Here is a 21147-nt window from a genome sequence, read left to right as displayed (position 1 = left end):
TGATGAGGGTTGGTCATGGTCAATGAGGGATGTTTATTGTTAACCATTGATGATAAGGTTTAATAGGGTATATTGTGTCTGATAATCGTTGGACAAGGTTTACCATGATCAAACATTAATGTGATAAGGCATTTATGTAAGATTAATCTCACGATGTTGCATTAATGTTAACTATTGTTACATTATTGTTATGTTAACGCTGACCATGGTTGATGATGATTGATGTTACATTAATGTTACAAAAAAATACATTAATGGTTGAAGAAGGTCAACCATTGTTCATTAGGGCATGCCATGGTTGATTGAGGTTATCCATGGTTGACTTTGCTTGACCATGATTGATAATTCTTACCATGGTTGACCATGGTAAACCTTTAATGTAACAATGTATTTGTGTTACATTCATCTAAAAATGTTATATGAATGTTACAAATTGTTACATTGTTGCATTAAATTACATTAATTTTGATCATGGTTGACAATGATTGACGATACATTAATCTTTAAAAAATGGTTACATAAATGGTTGAAGAGAGTACACCATTTTTTATCAAGGTAGACCATGGTTGATCTTAGTTGACAAAGGATAGAGAGGATATATTATTGTTGAGTTTGGTTGGTTGTACTTGACCTTAGATGACCGTGGCCATCCATCGCTGACTAGGGATGAGGAGTATAGGTTATGGTGGAGTAAGCATAATCATGGATGACCATATTAACCATAATTAGGCATGGATGTATATGGTTTGGCCATGTTGTCTAAGATTAGTCTCATTAAGCATGTATGAGCATGGACACCATGGTCAAGCATTGTTTTGCTACTTTGATTATGTTGAACAAGGTCAACTAAGGCTGAACTTACTCACTAAGTTTGACCATGGTTGAGTTTTTTCTACCATGGTTGAACTTGTTATATAAGGTTGACTATCATTAAATATGGGTGACTATGGGGAACATGTTTGACCATGGTTGTCAATGTTTAACAATAGATGGATATTGTTGACCATATTGGCTATGGTTGAACATGGTTGACCATGTAGACCACTAAACCATGTTTGATTGTGGTTGATTATGCTAACCATGTTAACCATGGCTAAACATCATTTAACCAAGGTTATCGTGGTTGACCATTTTCTATATGGTTTTGTATGGTTAATAATGGATATACATGATGACCATATTTAACCATGGTCAAACATAGTTGACTATGGTTGATAATGTAAAGTATGTATTTCCATGGTGACCATGGTTGAATATTGTTGAGTTAGGTTAACCTTCATTGTCTATGATTGAACTTGTTGACCATGGTTGTCCAACATGAGCATGTTTGACTATGTTTGACTATGGTCACCTATATTTTCTTGTGGGTCAACATGGTTGTCAATATTTACTAAGGATGACTATCATTAATCATTTCTTACCATGGTTGGCCATGTAGACTAGTTGACCATGTCTGAAAATGGTTGCTTATATTATGCAAGTTATTCATGGCTAAGGATGCTTTGACCAAGTTCACTGTGGTTGACCTTTATGTCTATGGTTGGTTGACCATGGTTGACCTAGATAATTAATGGTGACCTACATCCACATTAGCTTTGTTTGTCATGTTTTGACATGGATATCTATTCAATGTATTGTGTTATATTTTTTATTACTTAAATTACAACATCAATGTGTGTATGTCACATTGTGATGTCGATATATATTTGCCACATAGTGATGCCAAGATTTGTTTTTCACATGACGAAAACTATTTTTTTATTGCCACCTTACAACATAGCATTTTATTTTTCATATTATGATGCCAAATTTATTTTATTTATGTTTAATGTTTAGGTATCTACATTTATAATTATTTATAAATAATTTATAGGTGACAACCATAATTGAAAATGGTGACATTGTTGTCTAAATATGGTAATTCTTAACCATATATGACCCTGGTTCACTATGTTTCACAATGGTGAAGAAAGAGATAGACATGGTTGACTTATTTAAACATGATTGACTAGGGTTAACAATGGTTTTCTTTATTGCATTGAAATTCATTTTTGTCCAATTGGAATGATTTTTTTTGCTCATTACATTGTGACATAATTCTATATTCAACATATTGTGCTGACATTTATTGTTCATCACATTGTGGCGTCATCTATTGTTTCTCACATTGTGAAGAAGTTTATCATTTATCAAATTTTGACATGGTTTACTTGTTTTTCATAGTGTGACATCATTTGTTCTTTCACACTTTGGAATTGATTTTGTTATTCGTCACATTTTGATGTCATTTTCTGTTCGAGGTAATATGTAATTGTTTTTGTTCATCATATTACAACATTGTTTATTTTTGTCAGATTGCAACATAATTTCTTGTTCATCATGTCATGGCATCATTATTTTGTCCAATTGCAACATTGTTTCTTATTCATGTGATATCATTTGTTTTTCATCACATTACAAGATCATAATGTGACATCATTTCTTATTGATCACATTGTGACTTTAATTTTGTTTGTCAAACTACATCATCAATTTTGTTTCTTCATATTTGTCTACAAGTGATTATGGTTAACCATGCTACATATGGTGACCATTGTTCACCATGATACCTATGTTCACTATGGTTTACAATGTTGAGTAAGATTGGCAATGTCTATAACTATGTGACATCGTTATTTTGGTCCAGTTATTATGGTGTTTGTTGTTCATCACATTATGACAATTTTTTGTTGTTTGTAACATTGAGATCAATTTTCAGGTTGTTAAGGTTATATTGAGAATAATATAAAGTTAAAGTGGTATTAAAGTTACACTACTATATTATCATACCATGATTAATGTTACGAAGCTATTAATGTTGTAATAGAGTTATAAAAGTTATATTAAAAAATAAATTTTGAAAAACCTAAATATTAAATAATATTAAGGTAATGTTAAATATTTTTAAGTATTAAATTTATCATATAAAGTTATTAATGTTAAAATTATAAAGTTTAATGTTAAACTTATAAAGTTTAATTATTGTAGCAATGTCTATGTTCATGTTGATTATGCTCATGTTGGCTATATGCATGATTTTTATCATTAAATAGTGTTGAACATGGTGCCTATGTTGAATATTGATGAATATGATTGACCATGTCAAACATAGTTGACACAGTTTGCTATGGATGCCTATGGTCATGTCGAACTTGATGCAAATATGCATGTTTTGGTATGATGCCTATGGTTGACTATGGGCATGTTGAGCATGATTCCTATAGTTGAGTATGGTTGAGGTGAATGCCATGTTTAATAATGGTTAACCATGCCAATCATAGTCAACTATAGTTAGCAAGTTGACTAATGTTCACTATGACACCCATGTTCAATATGGTTGACTATGATGCCAATATCGACTATGGTTGACTATAGTTGATGACGTAAACTATAATCCACTATAGTAAACTATAATTGATATTTGTTTATGTATAAATATATAAATATATATATATATATATATATATATATATATATATTATTAATGTATAACTTAAGTTGTTATTAAACTATAATTGATATTTGTTTATGTATAAATATATAAATATATATATATATATATATATATATATATATATATTATTAATGTATAACCTAAGTTGTTATTAATATGTTGTTTGTGTGTGTATATATATAGTTAATTAATTAATGTATTATATTTTTAATGTATTAATATGTTTATGTATGATTAAAAAATTATTACATTTTAAATAATACTATAAATTATTTAAAGATTAAAGTTAAATGTTGCTTTCAATTTTTGTTGAAAATTAAAATTGATATTGATATTATTGCGCTGAGAGGTGCATTCTACAACGTATTATGTAGGTGATGTCTAAGTATGTCACGTCTCCAATAAAATAATAATAATAATGACAACAAAAATAAATATTTAATGTAGGCCCAAAATTCAGCTCCAGAATCTTTTAAAATTCTTTTAGTTATTTTTTTGTAAAATGAATCATTAGAAGGAAAAAAACCATATAGTATGGATATATTAAAATCTTTAATGGCATAAATATTTCCACATCAAAGTTGTAATATTTGAAAATATTAATCTTGTTATCATGCCATGTAAAAAACATCAATTATTAATATTAAACAAATAATGTTAATACCGGCTTAGATCCATCTTAACGCTCGATCTATCAATCTCTTGAGATACAAACCTCTTTTACTATGAAAAGAGATTTGATTCCTTTGAGCGCTTGCTAGATATGAGATTAAGATGGATCTAAAATCGTATTAATGTAAACCTGGAAACTTAAAACAATATTTATTCATAATTAATGGAGTTGAAGTGTTCACTCTATTGCCATCCTGTAGTTTATGTAGAGCAACATGGATGCATTAATGTAAAGTTACAAAATTATAAATTTTTATATAATAGTATAAGGTTATTAAAATTTAGATAATTATATTAAAACGTTAAAATTTCAATATATATATATATATATATATATATATATATATATATATATATATATATATATTAAAATTATAATTATAATAAAATAATAATAATATTATAACAAAGTTATGAAACTTATATTAATTAAAATTTATAATATGGATATAGTTATAAAACGTATATTACTGCGAGTGCGAGTAGGTATGCAGTTATGAGCATATATGATTATTTTCGAATAACCACTATGAAACAAATTTGACTCCATATATCACCTTCACTGAACAACTAATTATTTCTTCGGTGGAAATATAATCTGCACATTGAATTCTATCTTTTGCTTGTATTTCCAACTTAGCTCTTACTGAATGTTGTTGGTATCTAACAACGACAGATTGAACAATGGATCAGTGATTTAAATATCAAATGAAGATTGCCGATTCATAAGTATTTATATGATCGCATATGCATGGAAACTCATTGACATTGTGAGTGAATTAAAGAAAAGGCCCCCTTGGTGGTTGATTTTTCCGTGGAAAAGTTATCCCTGGTCAAATATTTTGAAATGGAAAGACAAATATTTGTAGAAAAAACTGAGAAGTGATTACACCATGGTTTATTTGTCAAATATTTTGAAATCGAAAGATAAATATTTGTCAAGAAACCTGAGAAGTGATTACGGCATTGTTTTTTCTCAATAATATGGATAAACATATATTATTATTAATATTGAATGAAGTGATTACGGCATTGTTTTTTCTCAATAATATGGATAAACATATATTATTATTAATATTGAATGAAGTGATTCACATTGTATTTTGTCTTGCTTTAGGAACTATTTACTTTGTGGACCCCGTTAACTATACTCTATACTTTCGGTACTGAAGGGAATGATGTTATGAATTATAAATGCATTTGCAACCATGGATATTTATAGGGGATTAAAAATGTAGCATGAACATGGAGATCACGTAAAAAGTAAATGTTTAGAAATGTATATGACTACTAATGCCGCATGAACACTATGATCATGATCATGATGATTAAACACGTTCGCTACCATGTGTCTCTATAGGATGATACTAAAAAACATAGCATGAAATTAAAATTGCACACTTTACATAGGCATGAGAGAAACATGACAATCATCAACAATAAAAACCATAAAGACTAATTACTATTATCTTTAATTCAATTGCATACTCAAATATGGTAGTACTTTGACAATTAATTATAATTATATCATTTTTGGGATTCAATTGAGTTAAGTAAGTCATTTATCTATGACCATTTCCATGAGACGTAATCGTAACTCACTATTTTCTCATGATTTTTGAACAATCCACTTAGCAGTCATTGCATGATATCTCATAAAATGCACTACAAAACCCCCAATACTTAATTATCTATGATCTTTAATTCAAAAGGTCAGCGTGCAACTTCTCCAATTGCATGGTTAATCATCTATTCCTCTTTCTCTCCTACAAATATTGGTGCTTAAGAATGACATTGATGCAAAAGCATAAACTCTTAATCAATCATCTGTGATTAGACCCAAGTGGTCATAAAGTTTTTCCAAGCGGAAGAAATTTCCTCAAATGTAATTTCTAAAAAAATCTAGAAAAAGCAAATTTCATATAATTACAAGTGTGTAGACTCTAGAAGGATCTTGACTATTTGGTTGTTAGGTTGTTTTGATGAGTTGGTATTTTAGCCAGTTACACATTTGTAAAAATGTCAAATGCTTGCTTGAGATGTTAAATACATTTCTAGACTTGGGAAAATGTCCAAAAGAATGTTCATTCTATTAGAAGATAGTCTATCTACTACTTATGTGTGTGTAGAATAAGTTTAGGGGAGGCCTGAGGAACAAAGCTAAATAACTCGAGGAGTAGATTTTTAGTAGCTTAGAGAGAGGAGTTGAAGGCGCAACACGAGAACTTGGGCAAGGGGTTCATGTAAACCCTCGATAAATCTCTTTTTTGGAGCAATATAATGTGTTTATATTTATGAACATGTGTTTGCATATGTGTGTGTACACTCTTATTTGATGTACAATCCATGTGAGCCTTAGAAAGAGGAAGGGGCACAAGTCTAATGTTGATATAGTGAACACCATGTTAGACAGTCGAGCAATGATGTCTTGGAGACCTGCGAACAATGTTAGATTATATTATATCAATAGAGAAAATCAGACATTCAAAGTAGAGGACCAAAGTAGATGACTTGTGCCCCTACAATGGCAAGTGAATGCTTTGGAATTGCACCTAACCCATCTAAATGGTGAGAATTTGTTTGAGCTTGAGGTTGGGTCGTGACACTCACGTAGCATGTGTTTAAGTTTGGTGTCAAAACATGACCAGACATCCTCAAACCTGTGTAATACGACCCTTATTGTTGTTGAGATGGTCTATCAATAATCGTGAGAATTGTTGAGGGTTCACAGAGTGGCCAAAGTCATAGTGTTGGGGAAGCTCAATGTAGTTTGAAAATCTACACATTCGATGAACATTAACTCAACATAGTAACCAATCAAATGAGAACTGAATCGAGCTCTCACTTTTTTAGAGGTAGCAAAAAATCACACAATTTTTAAGTGTTGATTCAGAGTACACCTTTTTTCTGGGAGGATATTTTTGGTACTTTAAATTTTCTTTGCACATTTTTTTTAAATGTTAGTGACTTTCATGCCAATTTTGAAAAATGTTGATGTAGTGTCAACCCCCTTTTTTGGGGGCTTATTATTAACACTTCAAATTTTTTGACATATTAAGTATGGATGTGTATTTTGAAAAACATCATTTTTTTTCTTTTTTTTCAAGGCATACTTTTGACACTTTAACTTTTTTTTATGTCTTAAGTATGCATTTTTTATAATACTCATTATTTCATCATTTAGGTTAACAAAAATTGAAATAAAAAAAATTGTATAAGAACACAAAAAACATAAAACAAAAAAACACAAAAGATTTAAAAAGACTTTAAAAAACCCATAAAACAATGAAAATTCAATCATAAAATATAAGGAAAAACATAAAATATTATAAAAGACAAAATAATAATATATATATATATATATATATATATATATATATATATATATATATAACAAAAATACTAAATGAAACTAGCTTACCACCCTTGCCTAGTGGGCCAGAGTGGGAGTGATTGTCAGAATTATCCTCTAACCCCCATCATGGTGGACAGTGATTTTGATAATCACCCATGATTGCCTTTTAACCCCCAACATGACAAAGGTTGATTTCAAGAATTACCCTCTAGCCTTCGTATGACAAAGGGTGATTCCCATAATAACCCTATAGCCCCCAGCACAGTGGAGGGTGATTATGGGAATCACCAATGGTGCCTCTCTCCATCAACACAATGGAGGGTGATTCTTGGATTCAGCATATGACACTAGCGTGACTGAGGGAGATTCACAGAATCACATGGCAGTGGATGATTCTTAGAATCGCCCTCTTTCCCCCAATAGAGTGAAGACTATTTTCACGAATCACCCTATAGTCCTTGTATGACAGAGGGTGATTCTCAATATCACCCTCACTCCCAAAATCGTCCTCTAGCCTCCAACATGGTGGATGGTGATTCGGGAATCAGCCACGGTGCCTTCTCGCCACTAACATGGTAGACGATGATTCTGAGAATCACCCTCTGGCCTCGACAGGGCGAAGGGTGATTTTGGGAATCACCTTTTGAGCCGACACGGTGGAGGCTGATTCTCAGAATCACCCTTTGGTCCCTAGCATGGCGGGGGATGATTATGGAAATCACCCTCTCCCCCCCAACATGACCGAGGCTGATTTTGTGATTCATCCTCTAGCCCCACCATGGCAAAGGGTGATTCTGGGAATCACCCAAGGTGCCCTCTCGCCACCAACATGGTAAAGGGTTATTCTTGGAATCATCTCATGGTTCCAACATTATAGGGGTTGATTATAGGAATCATCCTCTGGCACCAACACAGAGGGGAGTGATTTCCAGAATCACCCTCTAGCCCCAGCACAGATGGGGGAGATTTCTAGAATCACCCTCTAGCCAAAACACAATGTAGAGTGATTATGGGAATCACCATAGGATCATCCTATGGTGTGGGCATGATGGAGGGTGATTCTCTTAATCACACTTTGGCCCCTAGCATAGTGGAGCCCTTTCACCCCCAACATGATAGTGGGTGATTCTGAGAATCAAGTTGCTACCCTCGCCCAACGGCCTAGGGACTATGGGCCAGGGCATGGGGCTTTCGCCCAATGGCCAATGGGTCACGTACTAGGGTGAGCACCCCTCCCCAGTGGCCAAGGCACCCGCCCTAGCTAGTGGCCCCTTGGTGGCTGGGAGGGGGTGACCAACGCTACCCAATAGTTAACAAGTTGTGGGCTAGGGTTCCCACCTTGACCCGCAACCCCCTTGGTGGTTAGGTAGGGATTGCACGATGATTATATATATATATATATATATATATATATATATATATATATATATAGACATATACATATACATATACATATACATATTTGTTTGTGTGTGTGTGTGGGTAAACATGTAAAATTGAGTTACAATTTTGCAAGAAACGTTCTCAAAAAATTGATAATCCCAATTTTTAGATAGAACATTTTTTTTGTTTTTTTGCCAAAATATTTACATTTATTCCACCAAAATTTTATATTGAAGTTCAGACGAAAAATTGGTTGTTTATATTAATGTCAATCGCTTAACAATTCTTTCACGAGAGGTGAAAAAATCGGCAATGAATTTTTTTGGCAGAAAACATAATTCCACTGGACTCCTTATTCAACTGAACTATTTACTCGAGAAAATATATAATTCAGTTGAACTAGTTTTTCAGCTGAAAAAATATCTATATATATGATGACCCTCAGGCTGTTGCAGAATTTTTCGCGTTGTTATTTTGTTGGTTTGCAACTATGAGTTCGAGTGGCCTAGGTACGTTAGAGGTTGGTTTGCAATTATGAGTTCGGGTGGCCCGGGTGCATAGGAGGAATTTTATACACTTTTCCGACTAACCATCCCTATGTATGTCCCTATTTTATTTGTTGGAATTTTTTGGTTTTATGCATATTCTAATTTTTTTTTTGTTTTTTCGCAGGATTGGTTGGCGCTAGAGGAGTTATTACAAGATTGTTTCACAATTGGTTGCACACCTCCTTGCCCGAACTGCAAAACAAATATAAACCAGTTGTTCAAATTCACAGTTGTTTAGATTGTGTGGAGTTTATGGATAACTTGTGATTGCATTTGTTGCAGTCTGAAGCATAGTATGGACTATGATTGTATACAAAGTACAAGATTTTTTTGTGACTCTATTTCTCGTTGTATGAACAACAACATGGATTGTGATTGTGATTGTGTGGAGAGTATTTCTCTAAATCTTACTCTATAACTGTCACACAGGTTTCCTCAGAATCCTCTAATTTAACATTTACTTCTTAAAAAATTGATTCTTTCACCCAAATCAACTTTCAAGTAAGAAAGAAGAGAATCCCAGAGAGAGTTAGTGGATATACAATAAGCTCTTTCTTAGATCAAGGAAAGGTAAACATTGCAAGTCAAGTCAATAAAGATCTTATCATTTTCGTGAGGTTACACATAGAATTGTAGTATAATAACGAGTACCATGAAAGTCAGTGATCCAGAAAATGAGAGATATTATAAGCTCTGTAATCATATTCATTCCATAGTTACCAAATTCGGCCGTACTGCCGAAAAAAATTCGAAAATTCGTTGGTTCGATTCGATTTGCGAATTAATTCGAAAATTCGGGTTCGATTCGGTTCACTGAATATTACGTTCACGGATTAATAATCCACGCCTCTTGCTTGAAAAACCATCGGTCCGCTCCTTTTCATAAGGGACATTCTTAGCCGTCCTCCGAGGGTTAACACCTCCATAGATCAGGTCGTGAACTCTTCCAGACCGTTAGCCTTGGTTTCACTTGGTTGGGGCAGAGTTTCAGTCTGCCTTCCACCGAATATCAAAAACCTTACAGCTACCTAACCCGCTAACACCCCGGCGAAGAGAGTCATTATTTGTGTCACATCCTCGAATTCGACAGAACGCTTTCCTGTTATCTCTCAAATTATAGGCATTGAAGCGATCGAGCGAGAGGGATCAGAAAAGACTTCAGACTGACGAGAGTGGGAAAGTCGAGGAATTACCGCTGACATTGCTATTATATTCTTAGACTGATTCTTAGACCGCACTTTCATAATTTCGTGAAAGGCCTTATCCAAAGAACTTTTTACATGCAATTTTGGTTTAATGAGCTAATGTTATTGTACCTTTCTAATCGAGACTCTAGTTTTCAATTTACAGTTCAAAACCTTTTTTAAATTTAGGAAATAGCATGAGAATATGGTTAATAAATGATAAGGTTACTTGTCAGTTTATGCAATAAGAAATTTACAGTAAATTTAACAAGTTTTTGTAATAAGAAATTTATAGTAAATTTAGCAAGTTTTTAATGAAATATGTAAAAATCTATAATTTTTACGATAATTATGTGTTTATAGAGTAAAGCAAAAAATATATATGATATATATAATTTGGAAATTTGTAAGTTTATTAAATTTAAACAAATATATTTTAAAAATAGAAATATTGCATGAATTATATTAGTAAAAAGCAGAAATACTATCTCAATTATATTAGTAAATGGAATTTCTTTTAAAGTGGATTTTCTTAATTAAGATTTTGAGTAAGTATTAAAGTATACATATTAACATTTTTTATTATTTTGAGTAAGTATTAAGTATTCAATTATACAGATTAACATTTTGTATTATACTAAATAATAGACTTTGTTACTATACTTTATAAATTAGACGTGAGTTTGGTTTGAAAAATAAATAATGATAATATAAGCGTATATTTTTAAACACTGTTTGTACACACTTAATATACCATTTCATTGTGACCATAAAATACTTAATAATGTGGAATTTATGTGATTCATTGTAATATATTATTTCTTGAAAATTCACTTTATATTAATGTCATAATTTGTGGTGCAAGTGGGTGAATGAATCAATACAAAAATTCTTAAAACTTACTATTTTACTTGCTATTTTAAATATAAAACTATATAATTTTATCTGCAATATTTATAATTGAAACCGTTTTAAAAGAGTTTTTGTTGTTTTCAAAGTTATAATTGTATATTTAAATTATTTAAAATATTGGAATAACAAATATACTGTACTGCCGAATTTTTCCCGTATTAAATTTTAAGTAACCGAATTTTTTCGGTACCGAATCGAATTCGAATTCGAATTCAAATTCAAACATGGTAATTATGATTCATTCCCTAGTCAGTAAAACTATATCATGGTTTTTCGTGTTGTCACACAAATATACATACTTTCGAGTAGGCCTAAAATTTGACGTTCCACATAATATTTTTTTCTTTTTAAACGTATTTGATGGCTTAATTTTTTTTCAAACGTATAAAGTGACAAGTAAAATAAATTTCAAACCCTAAATTTGACGTTCATTTTTCTAGGTTGCCCTTCATAAATTTCCCTGCCCATCTAAATTTTACCTGTCTGTCAAAAAATTTTACAGCAAAATGAGGGAGTGTAGACCATTATGAATATCTATAAATTTTCAACCCAACTATATCAATACCATTTATATTTGCATAGACATTCCACTATTGATCACCCTGGACACACTCTGTAATGCTATCTTGTATAAAGTTTCAGTTCGCTGTCTTGTATTTTTTTGCACCAAAATGGAGTTCGAGAGCTCAGTAATGGTGAAGAGTGTTTTCTGAAAGACTTGGAAATGAAGAAAAATGAGGATACATGTGGTATTCCAGAGTAGAGTGAAGATGATAGTTTTATCCAAAAATAAAATGAGTCACATTCGAAAAATAAATTTTAAGATCGGAAAAGGATAGTTTGGCTGCCAATTTCAAAAGAAAAACATTCTCTAAGTTGGTTCATTTTCTTGATAAAAACTTTTGTTCTTTATTTTCTTTTTCTAGAGGGAAGAAAGATAAATCATGCATGTAATTTTCCCATATATTTTTTTATTATTGAACTTTTCTTTTAAAGCTTGAATTTTTCTTTTAAAGCTTGTAAGAAGTCATTTCAATATACTCGTGAAAAATGATATAATACCTTGCAAGAATGTACTTATTTTACGTCTAAAATGGTCAATTTGTAGTATAGAATCCCTTATTTGTACATAAATTGGGATATTTCAATTATTGATTTAGCCACTAATTCATATTTTTACACACCATTTTGTCGAGTTGCGACAAATTTTTCCAATGGATTTTTCTACTTCTGATTAAATTAACATGTCACTTTAACATATTTTATCATTTGGCATTACATCAATTGTTGATGTTTTGCTTGAATCTTGCACAATCAGTGTTGTAGAAAATCCTGTAGATTCATAAGCTCATGCAATGTACTAAAGCATAAGACAAGAATCTATTTCTACATTCAAGGAGTGGAATCCAATAGATTGATGAAAACAATAAGAAAAAGAAGAGGATAAATCAATGGCACATAAAACAGGATGTATCTGGGGAAAGTCACTGCTCAAAAACCCGCTATGTGTATTGCATATATAAAAAATTTGAGTGAATATGCAAAGCTTTTTCTCACTAGAAAAATTCCGCACAAGTATGCTCAACTCTTTCAGCTCACAAGATAGATCAAGCAAGATACTTAGCTTATTCCGTCGCTCTCAAAGCCCCTTATATCTTGCGTAATTTCTAGGATGAATAACCCACATTTATAGAGAAATCATGCTTCCAAAACTGTGCAATCCAAACATAGGATCAATCTCTGATGCATACATGATATTTACACTCCAGTAAATAATACCACTAACAGTACACTGTCCCTGCTCTCTAGTCTCAATTGGGTCTTTCTAAGAATGAAAATGCATGAGTTTCTCATGAGGGAATCTTCAATTAACTAGAGTAGCGCTAGTGAATGCATTAGTGCACCAATTGACTGTTTGTCTTCTATTAGTTCCAAAAACAATTTAGAACTAATTTAACTTAACTTAACTCAATAAAATAGGTGATCTAATTTCCAACTCCATTGAAGCTCATACTAGACCCCTAAAATTTAGGGAGAACATATACATGACTATAGAAACACTTCCAACTTGAAATTCCTAATATTATTAAGTTAATTAAATTTAATTAACTATTTACAAGTGTTTATGAGAATATAATTCGATTTTAATTCTCAGTTTAATTCAAGGACAAATTTAAATTGGAATTTCTTGTTTTCATTTCTCAGCACTTCCTGTCAACAAGAAAGAGATTAGTAGTTACCCTGATCCTGTTTCTATGAAACTCGAATTTACATCTTTAAAATGCCTCTGTCAAAATGTAAGCTTCTTGCTCCTCCGTGGGAATGTACTCTAACAACATAACCTGCCTCAATACACAATCTCTAAGATGATGATATTAGATATCAATATGCTTGGACTGATCATGAAAAATTAGATTTTCAAAGAGTTTGATACAGCTTTGATTATCACAGTAAATCACAGTTGGATCCATCTGGTGACCAAACAAACCAACCAAGATCTTCCTCATCCATATGCCCTCACTTTCTACTGGAATCGCAACCATATACTATGCCTCTAGCGAGCTGAGTGTAACTAATCTATGTTTCCTATTGTACCAAGAGTACTGTCACTAACCCAATGCTGAAGATCCCTCCTGATGTGCTCTTCCTGTAGGATGGAATCCCTAACCAATCTGCATCAGTGAAGCCTTGAAGCTTCACTCCCTCTATCTATTTGTACCATAATCCATACTGAGAAGGGCCCCTAAGGTATCTCAACACATTCTTTACCACCTTCGAATACATCTTGGTTGGCCTAACCATTGCTTGAATAAGTTCATTAACTGCATAACACATATCTGGTCATGTGTTCACCAAGTACATGAGTGAACACACAAGCTATCTGTAAACAATAGCTTTCACTACTTCCCCTGAAGTTGCATTCTCCTTCCTCCAGTTACCTGCTAGAGGAATGTCCATGGGTTTCCTACTCTCCATGCAGAATCTCCTGAGTATCTCATTGGCATACTTGTCCTGAGACACAAAAAAATCCCCATCTCCCTGCCATACCTCCATGCCATGAAATTAATACATGAGCCCCATGTCCTTCATCTCAAACTCTCTTGTAAGTTCCTCCTTACAAGATTTGATCAACTGATCATCACCTGTTAGTATGAGATCATCAACATAAAGTAAAACTATCAACAATTTACCTTTGACCGCTATGTGGTACAAGTTCGCATTCCCTTCACTCTATGTGAAGCCCAACCCGGCGAAGTATTATTTATCCTAGTGTACCAAGCATGGGGTGCTTGCTTCAACCCATACAACATTCTCTTGAGCTGGCACACATGTGACTCATGGTCATATGTCTCAAAACCTTTAAGCTACTCTATGTACACCTCTTCCTCAATCATTCCATTAAGGCAGGTTGTCTTAACATCCATCTAATGTATCTTCCAACACATATCCGTTGATAGTACCAATGTATATCTGATTGATGAGTACCTTGCAACAAGAGTAAAGGTCTCATCATAATTAATCCCCTCTACTTATGAAAATCCATGGGCCATAAATCTATCCTTATGCTTCTCCACACTACCATGTGTAGTTTACATTACTTTGTAAATCCAGCAACAGCTCACCACTGACTTTTCCTCCAGTCTCGGGACCACATTCCAAAGACTGTTACGAACTATGGAGTCATATTCCTCCACCATGGCATCAACCCAAATTGGCTACTACACTACTTCCTTAAAGTAAGATGGCTCTGTCACAACACATTTTCCCATAAGAGCCACGCATCTAGTGTACCTCTCAAGTGACCTCCTCTACTTGCGTTGAGAAGAGGGTGCTCCCACATTCTCCCATGCATCATCCAATAATCTGTCATCCTCTCTGGTCCGCGCTCTTCCCTCTCTGGAAGGCTCTTCCCGAGTGCATGTCTCCACTCTCGGATCCTCTAAATGTGGCTGCTCCACACCAATATGAGGTTCCTCAACCTTAGGAGCCGAAAGCTTCTCATTTGCATGTAGCTCAAGCTCCTTCTCAAGGGAAACTCACATGACCTTCTCCTCATCTAGTCTAACATCCCTGTGAACCACTATCATCCTGTTGGTAAGAAAGTACACCTAATAGTTGTGAGGTGTATCACTATACCCCACAAATATCGCCAACTCTATTGTTAGCTCAAGTTTCTTTTGTTCATCTTTGTTCACATGGAAAAATACCAATGACCCAAAAATCCTGAAGTGACCAACATCTGGCCTCTTACCGGAGTAAGCCTCCTCTGGTGTTTTCATCTCAAGTATCCAATGTGGTCTACGGTTCTGAACATAAACTATTGTGTTGCATGCCTCAACCCACAAGTGTAGTGGTAAGCCCTGATCATGTAAGATTTCCCTTGCTTCCCCTACTATGCTTTTCTTCTGCCTCTTGGCCACCCCATTCTGCTGAGGGTTATGGGGTGCTGTCACCTCCCGTTTAATCCCTTCCGTTGAATAGAAGTACTTAAACTCAGTTGAGACATACTCACAACCATTATCACTCTGTAGAGATTTAACCTTTTTTCCTGACTCTTTATCCACCAATTCTTTAAGCTCACAAAAATTTGTGAAAGTTTTATCCTTTTTCTGCAGGAGACATATGCAACATTTATGAGAATAGTCATCAATAAATATAAAATAATACATGTGTTTGGCTATGGATGTTATCGAGAATGGTCCACACACATCTGAATGGACTTTCTCTAGAATAACCTCTACTCGATTATCTCTTTCATGAAAGGAGGACTTGGGGTATTTTCTCAAAGTACACCCCTTGCATATATCAACTTTCTCAAGCGTACCTCTGGGAAGACCGGTAGATATCTGCTGGTATATCTTCAAAGTCCCATGATGCAAGTGACCTAATCGCCTGTGACACAACTCACTAACATCTCGGCTCTGCATGCTTTCTGATTTTGTGCTCAAAGAAACACACTCCTATACTCAAGCTTATAGAGATACTTCACCTGAATCCCTATCTTCTTTACTTGACCCATGGCTATGTGTCAAAGGAACACCTTTCCTTTTGAGAAGATCACATCATAGCCTCTATCCTGAAGCATGGAAATAGATACCAAGTTCTTCTTCAAACCAGGCACATACATAACATTATTCAAGGTGAGTGGAGGCCCATGCTCCCTCTTAAAAGTAATTGTGCCGAATCGAGTAACACTATACTTCCGATCGTCACCAATCAAGATATGCATCTGAAGATATTTCACCTCCAGGACACTAAATAGCTCTTTGTCACTAGTCATGTTGAATGAAGCTCAAATGTCTGAGTACCATACACTTCCCATCATTGATGACACCATGCATGTAATGAGGGAAAATTCCAATTCTAATTTAGATGCCAAATCCTCACCCGCCGCTCCTCTTGAGGACTTCTTCTCGAACTTCTTGAGTGGAAAATTTGTAGCATATTGGCCCAACTCATGACAATGAAAGCACTTAACATTCATCATGTATTTATTCTTATCTCCATGATAAGATTTTGATTTGGAATGGGAAGATTTCCCCTTCCCCTTCTTTGCCTTAATCGCTAAGGTGAAATTCTCTTCATCATCAGTCTTTGATGAAGAGTTATCCCCATTGTTCCTCCTAATCTCCTCCAGCATCAAATTTGACAACATTTCCTAATCTAGGAAATTCCTCCAACCATTGACAGAGTCTTGATAACTTTGCCAACTCTTTGGGATTCCTAGAAGAGAAAGACTCACCATATCATCCTCAGCAACCAACGCTTCCATGTTCATCATGGCACTAAGTAAACTTGGTCAAGTATTTGTGAATCGTCTTGCCTTTCTCCATTTTTATTTTGCAAATTTTTTTCTTTAGTGCCAATTTCCATTGGGCACTATTGCTCTGATACAAGTTCGTTAGTTCTTTCCACATAGAATATAGAGTTTCCTTTCCATGGAGACTTGAGACAATTTGGTCTTGAACTCCCTCAAGGATTATTTGCCTCGCCTTCACCACACACATTTTCCATTCAACCAAATTCTTTGCATCTGATGCTGCTAGCTTAGGAATTCTTGACCAAGAAATTCCTTCAAGCCATTATCCTCTGGCACAATCTCCATTCTATCCCTCCAGTCTATAAAATTTGAGTTTCCTTCCAAGGCATACTTGAGCCGCAAACTGGAGAACACCATTTGTCAATATTGAAGTATGTATTGCAAATTCAAATTTCACTTGTAACCCAAAACTCAAAGCTTCAAAATCTCCTCTAGGATACTATTCTCAACTCAGATACCATGTAGAAAATCATGTAGATTCACAAGCTCATTCAATGTACTAAAGCACAGGACAAGAATATACTTATAATTTCAACCAGCAGAGGCCAATAGATTGAAGAAAACAATAAGAATGAGAAGAAGATAAATCAATGGCACATAAATGAAGATGTATCTAGGAAATCAAATGCTCAAAACCCCGCTACCTGTACTGTATATATCAGAAATATGAGTGAAGATACAAATATTGTTCTCATTAGAACAATTCCAGACAATTATGCTCAACTCTCTTAGCTCACAAGCTAGCTCAAGCCTAATCCTTAGCTTATTCCACAGCTCTCCAAGCCCCTAATCTCTTGCATAATTCCTAGGATGAATAGACCATATTTAAAGGGAAATCATGCTTCCAAAACTACTCAATCCAAAAATAGGATCAATCTCTAGTGCATGCATGATATTTACACTCCAGTAAATAATACCACTAATAGTACATTGTCTTTGCAATCTAGTCTCAACTGGGTCTTTCTCAGAATCGACAAGCATGAGTTTCTCGTGACGGAATCTTCAGTTAACTAGAGTAGCACTAGTGACTGCATTAGTACACCAACTAACTGTTAGTCCTCTATTAGTTCCAAAAACAATTTAGAACTAATTTAATTGAACTTAACTCAGTAAACTGAGTGATCTAATTTCCAACTCAATTTAAATTCATGCTCGACCCCTAAAATTTAGGGAGAACATATACATGACTACAGGAAGACTTCCAACTCAAAATTCCTAAGCTAATTAAGTTAATTAAACTTAATTTACTATATACAAGTTGCTATGAGAATAGAATTTGATTTTAATTCTTAGTTTAATTCAAGGACACATTTAAAGTGGAATTTCTTGTTGCCATTTCTCAACAACTGTATGAAAGTACCCAGTTTTGTTAGTTTGGCATTAAATTAGTCTTTTTACCTAATTTCATTCTAATTTACACATATTTAGCTAGTTTCATTCTAGTTTAATCTAAAATATCAATTTATGTGAAATACCCTTAAAAGGAATCAGATTTCTTCGAGTCCAAAACCACCTCAAAGATTTCCATAAAAATTTCACAGGCTAAATACTTAATCTATTCATCTAGTTTCCTTTCATTTCATAGCCAATGGGTTGTATTATTAAAATGAGGCATCGATATTCTTTAGATATCTGCTCACTACCCTATTTAATTTTAATGTTTACCTTTTATCTCAATACATATCCCCAATTATCTATGTTTTGTATGGTAACTTCTTTTTAGATTCCTTGATTTTTAATATGGAGCTAGTATTTTATGGTTTCTCAAATTCTTGAGTCTTTCCACCGAGATGAAACATCATTTCACAAAGTGCCAAATATTTCTCTCTAGTAGATGATCATGTACTTTGGAATTGTCAAAAAACTTCATGAGTTATTTGGTCAATAGTATTTATGAATTCAACACAAAAGTTGAGGATAAATAAATTCTAGTTGGTTCAAATGAGCTTTTCAATATAACCTTTTTCATTATTGTTAGGATCTTGTATTTTCTACTTGTATAGTTTTCCAAGTGACAATGTTATTCTATTTAATCCTTTGAGAGTGGTGTCATTTTATATATAATTTTATATTTGGAACCTCACTTTTAAGAAATTTTCGTTCTTGGAAATTACTTGAACCTATTTATATTTTTGGTGCTATAGAGCTAGATTAGTGAATCAGGTTTCTATCTTCTTATGATGATGACTAGTTTCAAGACTACCACCCATTTGTTATAGAAAATTTGCATATAACAAAAAAAAAGCTTTGACACTTAGGAATATACATCAAACATAAAATGACAGGCATGAAAAAGAAATGATCATCATCAAATTTCCATTTGACAAGTAATATAAATTTGAAATTGTAGACCTTCTTTCAAGTAAGAAAGAAGATAATCCTGAACGTCATAGGGGATAGAGCCATAATACTTGGGGGGTTGGCATTGTGGAAATTGTTTGGGCTCGTGTTGGTCAAAATTTAAATCTTTCGATCAATAGACATGATGGCTAAGGTGGCGGGGTTGATGCCGGTGGGACAAGGAATTACCACATAGGACGAATGTTCGATGGGATTCCTTTTTTCTACATAACTGATGATGCTTTAGAAAAGAAAGTATCAACAAGTCAAATCTCAAATTTTCCAAAACTTAGGATTACTATAATTATTTACTTTGTAAGGAAATAACACTTTATAAGTCTTAGGAGTGGGGATTATTTTCCATAGGAATATAAGAGAGCTTATCATGTGAGGAAGGTAATCTGAGATACTTGGTTTGGTTGAGGGTGATGATGAGCCTTAGTATTGCAACATGAATTTTGTAACTCTCAAGGTCACCAGGTTTAATTATCATCCCAGGGTTCATACAAACTTAAGAGGCATCAACACGATATCTGAAACATACAATGTGTCCTTATTTTGTTGATATGATGTAATAGAGTGAATGTCTTGAAATTAAAGCCTAAACTAATTGTAAAAGTGGAATTGTTACCCTATTTGCAAGAAATGGAAATGCTACTTGCTAAACTTGTAAATGTTAACTAATAATTTCCTGAAAGGACAAATATTAATATACTTGTAGAAATAAATCTATTTTATCTTGCATAATTAATAAAAATACCAATTAGAATTGCATGTACCATCTACCTAGTTCACATTTTCTTGTAAATTAGTAACCTAGTTGCATCATACATGTGATCAAGAAAATATGTCTACTTTGTTTTTGCAGTGAAGAAAAGGAAGGATTGGAGTGGCTTAGGAGCTTCTCCTAATCATCAAATAATAGTTCGGGGTAATTATTCATCTAGACTAAATCAAAGTTACTGTGGGGATCAAAACTGATGAAGGAAAGTGGGGTTAAATTTTTTCTACAAGCGACTTCTATATGCAAAACATAACTACTACCTGAGGTCTTGTTTTTATACACGTGAAGATAACTCACTGAATGACCAAGTAAATCAAATGGAAATGGGATGGGACTTATTTATTTATTAAGTAGGATGTCTTAGGTCTCCATTCCAAGTGGCATAATTCCAAAATACCCTTTTTCACACGTATTAAAAAATAACAAAAAACTACTACACTAAAAACTAGAAATTCAAGAGCTAGTGAGCTAGTGAACATATCAAATGCCCAACCTAAGTGCAAATGAAATGGGGTAAATTTTTTTATTAAATTAATTTTTTTTTCTAACACGTTATTAACACGTCCTAAAAAATAACATGAATTGAATAATATTTTCTACAAGGGAATTCTAGAAATTCTTGCCCATGGATTTGTAAATAATCTACAAAATAGCT

Source organism: Pinus tabuliformis, chromosome 1_2 (assembly GCF_031772625.1).
Source record: "Pinus tabuliformis cultivar Carrire ecotype Pingquan chromosome 1_2, CPIR1, whole genome shotgun sequence".
Taxonomy (NCBI): Eukaryota; Viridiplantae; Streptophyta; class Pinopsida; order Pinales; family Pinaceae; genus Pinus; species Pinus tabuliformis.
The sequence above is the reverse complement of the archived record's forward strand: the minus strand, read 5'-3'. Positions refer to the sequence as shown.